Source organism: Cherax quadricarinatus, chromosome 86 (genome assembly GCF_038502225.1).
Source record: "Cherax quadricarinatus isolate ZL_2023a chromosome 86, ASM3850222v1, whole genome shotgun sequence".
Taxonomy (NCBI): Eukaryota; Metazoa; Arthropoda; class Malacostraca; order Decapoda; family Parastacidae; genus Cherax; species Cherax quadricarinatus.
Window position 1 is genome coordinate 4,644,724 of NC_091377.1, and position 4,731 is coordinate 4,649,454.

The following is a 4,731-nucleotide window of genomic DNA, read 5'->3' on the forward strand; positions in this document are numbered from 1 at the left end:
TGACTGAGGCGCAGTTTTCGCGGACTTATGAACCGCCACCAGACTGTGACGTAGGAGCCTCTGAGCACTTTCATTGGCTGATCAACCATGATGTATACATCCTCAACAGTGACGTCACAACTCTTGATTGGCTACTGGGTCTTGGCGGTCGAATCTGTGACGTCATAGGTTAAATCGTGGCTTTAATTGGCTGCTGCTTCCCGCCAATTAGCAATTTTCGTTTTGTTCAGCAGTGGCTCTTGATCCAAGGATTCAGAGCAACATTTACCTAATAAAAAATGAATGTATACATTCGTAGTGCACTTTAATCCATTATTTGAGTTATAAGGAATTCTCCCCCTTAGTTTAGAGGCGACTTCCACCCTTAATGACTGCCAGGATTCAAGCCTAACCGAATTTGAATTATCCAACGATTTATTGACAAACTTCATGTTTTTGTTGTTGTTGCTATTGTTGCTGTGGTTGTTGATGTTGTTGTTGCAATTGTTGCTGTGGCTGCTGTTGCTATTGCTATTGTTGCTGTGGTTGCTGCTGTTGTTGTTGCTATTGTTGCTGTTGCTGTTGCTATTGTTGCTGTGGTTGCTGCTGTTGTTGTTGCTATTGTTGCTGTTGCTGTTGCTATTGTTGCTGTGGTTGCTGCTGTTGTTGTTGCTATTGTTGCTGTTGCTGTTGCTATTGTTGCTGTGGTTGCTGCTGTTGTTGTTGCTATTGTTGCTGTTGCTGTTGCTATTGTTGCTGTGGTTGCTGCTGTTGTTGTTGCTATTGTTGCTGTGGTTGCTGCTGTTGTTGTTGCTATTGCTGCTGTTGCTGTTGCTATTGTTGCTGTGGTTGCTGCTGTTGTTGTTGCTATTGTTGCTGTGGTTGCTGCTGTTGTTGTTGCTATTGTTGCTGTGGTTGCTGCTGTTGTTGTTGCTATTGTTGCTGTGGTTGCTGCTGTTGTTGTTGCTATTGTTGCTGTGGTTGCTGCTGTTGTTGTTGCTATTGTTGCTGTTGCTGTTGCTATTGCTATTGTTGCTGTGGTTGCTGCTGTTGCTATTGCTGCTGTTGTTGTTGCTATTGTTGCTGTGGTTGCTGCTGTTGTTGTTGCTATTGTTGCTGTGGTTGCTGCTGTTGTTGTTGCTATTGTTGCTGTTGCTGTTGCTATTGTTGCTGTGGTTGCTGCTGTTGCTATTGCTGCTGTTGCTGTTGCTATTGTTGCTGTGGTTGCTGCTGTTGCTGTTGCTATTGTTGATGTGGTTGCTGCTGTTGCTGTTGCTATTGTTGCTGTGGTTGCTGCTGTTGCTGTTGCTATTGTTGATGTGGTTGCTGCTGTTGCTGTTGCTATTGTTGCTGTGGTTGCTGCTGTTGCTGTTGCTATTGTTGATGTGGTTGCTGCTGTTGCTGTTGCTATTGTTGCTGTGGTTGCTGCTCTTGCTGTTGCTATTGTTGCTGTGGTTGCTGCTGTTGCTGTTGCTGCTGTTGCTGTTGCTGCTGTTGCTGTTACTATTGTTGCTGTGGTTGCTGCTGTTGCTATTGCTATTGTTGCTGTGGTTGCTGCTGTTGCTATTGTTGCTGTTGTTGCTATTGTTGCTGTGGTTGCTGCTGTTGCTATTGCTGCTGTTGTTGCTATTGTTGCTGTGGTTGCTTCTGTTGCTATTGCTGCTGTTGTTGTTGCTATTGTTGCTGTGGTTGCTGCTGTTGCTATTGCTGCTGTTGTTGCTATTGTTGCTGTGGTTGCTGCTGCTGTTGTTGTTGCTATTGTTGCTGTGGTTGCTGCTGTTGCTGTGGTTGCTGCTGTTGCTGTTGCTATTGTTGCTGTGGTTGCTGCTGTTGCTGTTGCTATTGTTGCTGTGGTTGCTGCTGTTGTTGTTGCTATTGTTGCTGTGGTTGCTGCTGTTGCTATTGTTGCTGTGGTTGCTGCTCTTGCTGTTGCTATTGTTGCTGTGGTTGCTGCTGTTGTTGTTGCTATTGTTGCTGTGGTTGCTGCTGTTGTTGTTGCTATTGTTGCTGTGGTTGCTGCTGTTGTTGTTGCTATTGTTGCTGTGGTTGCTGCTGTTGCTGTTGCTATTGTTGCTGTGGTTGCTGCTGTTGCTGTTGCTATTGTTGCTGTGGTTGCTGCTGTTGTTGTTGCTATTGTTGCTGTGGTTGCTGCTGTTGCTGTTGCTATTGTTACTGTGGTTGCTGCTGTTGCTGTTGCTATTGTTGCTGTGGTTGCTGCTGTTGTTGTTGCTATTGTTGCTGTGGTTGCTGCTGTTGCTATTGTTGCTGTGGTTGCTGCTCTTGTTGTTGCTATTGTTGCTGTGGTTGCTGTTGCTATTGTTACTGTGGTTGCTGCTGTTGCTATCGTTGCTGTGGTTGCTGCTGTTGCTGTTGCTGTGGTTGCTGCTGTTGCTGTGGTTGCTGCTGTTGCTGTTGCTATTGTTGCTGTGGTTGCTGCTGTTGCTGTGGTTGCTGTTGCTGTTGCTATTGTTGCTGTGGCTGCTATTGCTGCTGTGGTTGCTGTTGCTGTTGCTATTGTTGCTGTGGTTGCTGTTGCTATTGTTGCTGTGGTTGCTGCTGTTGCTATCGTTGCTGTGGTTGCTGCTGTTGCTGTTGCTATTGTTGCTGTGGTTGCTGCTGTTGCTGTGGTTGCTGCTGTTGCTGTTGCTATTGTTGCTGTGGTTGCTGCTGTTGCTTTGGTTGCTGTTGCTGTTGCTATTGTTGCTGTGGTTGCTGCTGTTGCTTTGGTTGCTGTTGCTGTTGCTATTGTTGCTGTGGTTGCTATTGCTGCTGTGGTTGCTGTTGCTGTTGCTATTGTTGCTGTGGTTGCTATTGCTGCTGTGGTTGCTGTTGCTGTTGCTGTTGCTATTGTTGCTGTGGTTGCTATTGCTGCTGTGGTTGCTGTTGCTGTTGCTGTTGCTATTGTTGCTGTGGTTGCTATTGCTGCTGTGGTTGCTGTTGCTGTTGCTATTGTTGCTGTGGTTGCTATTGCTGCGGTGGTTGCTGTTGCTGTTGCTATTGCTGCTGTGGTTGCTGCTGTTGCTGTTGTTGCTGTGGTTGCTATTGCTGCTGTGGTTGCTGTTGCTGTTGCTATTGTTGCTGTGGTTGCTATTGCTGCTGTGGTTGCTGTTGCTGTTGATATTGTTGCTGTGGTTGCTGCTGTTGCTGTGGTTGCTGCTGTTGCTGTTGCTATTGTTGCTGTGGTTGCTGTTGTTATTGTTGCTGTTGTTGCTATTGTTGCTGTGGTTGCTGCTGTTGTTGTTGCTATTGCTGCTGTGGTTGCTGTTGTTGCTGTTGCTATTGTTGCTGTGGTTGCTATTGCTGCTATGGTTGTTGTTGCTATTGTTGCTGTGGTTGCTGTTGCTATTGTTGCTGTGGTTGCTATTGCTGCTGTGGTTGCTGTTGCTGTTGCTATTATTGCTGTGGTTGCTATTGCTGCTGTGGTTGCTGTTGCTATTGTTGCTGTGGTTGCTATTGCTGCTGTGGCTGCTGTTGCTATTGTTGCTGTGGTTGCTGCTGCTGTTGCTATTGTTGCTGTGGTTGCTGTTGCTGTTGCTATTGCTGCTGTGGTTGCTATTGCTGCTGTGGTTGCTATTGCTGCTGTGGTTGCTATTGCTGCTGTGGTTGCTGTTGCTATTGTTGCTGTGGTTGCTGCTGTTGCTGTTGCTATTGTTGCCTTGGTTGCTATTGCTGCTGTGGTTGCTGTTGCTGTTGCTGTTGCTATTGTTGCTGTGGTTGCTATTGCTATTGTTGCTGTGATTGCTGTTGTTGCTGTTGGCAGTAAGGTCACTACTGCTGGCACTCTGCTGGCAGTAAGGTTACTACTGCTGGCACTGCTGGCAGTAAGGTCACTACTGCTGGCACTGCTGGCAGTAAGGTCACTACTGCTGGCAGTAAGGTCACTGCTGCTGGCAGTAAGGTCACTACTGCTGGCACTATGCTGGCAGTAAGGTCACTACTGCTGGCAGTAAGGTCACTACTGCTGGCACTCTGCTGGCAGTAAGGTCACTACTGCTGGCACTCTGCTGGCAGTAAGGTCACTACTGCTGACACTCTGCTGGCAGTAAGGTCACTACTGCTGGCACTCTGCTGGCAATAAGGTCACTACTGCTGGCACTCTTCTGGCAGTAAGGTCACTACTGCTGGCACTCTGCTGGCAGTAAGGTCACTACTGCTGGCACTCTGCTGGCAGTAAGGTCACTACTGCTGGCACTCTGCTGGCAGTAAGGTCACTACTGCTGGCACTCTGATGGCAGTAAGGTCACTACTGCTGGCACTCTGCTGGCAGTAAGGTCACTACTGCTGGCAGTAAGGTCACTACTGCTGGCAGTAAGGTCACTACTGCTGGCACTCTGCTGGCAGTAAGGTCACTACTGCTGGCACTCTGCTGGCAGTAAGGTCACTACTGCTGGCACTCTGATGGCAGTAAGGTCACTACTGCTGGCACTCTGCTGGCAGTAAGGTCACTACTGCTGGCAGTAAGGTCACTACTGCTGGCAGTAAGGTCACTACTGCTGGCACTCTGCTGGCAGTAAGGTCACTACTGCTGGCACTCTGCTGGCAGTAAGGTCACTACTGCTGGCACTCTGCTGGCAGTAAGGTCACTACTGCTGGCACTCTGCTGGCAGTAAGGTCACTACTGCTGGCAGTAAGGTCACTACTGCTGGCAGTAAGGTCACTACTGCTGGCACTCTGCTGGCAGTAAGGTCACTACTGCTGGCACTGGGCGTGCATCATGTGCTGATGCCGGTCTGGCACCAGCATTCAGTCAGG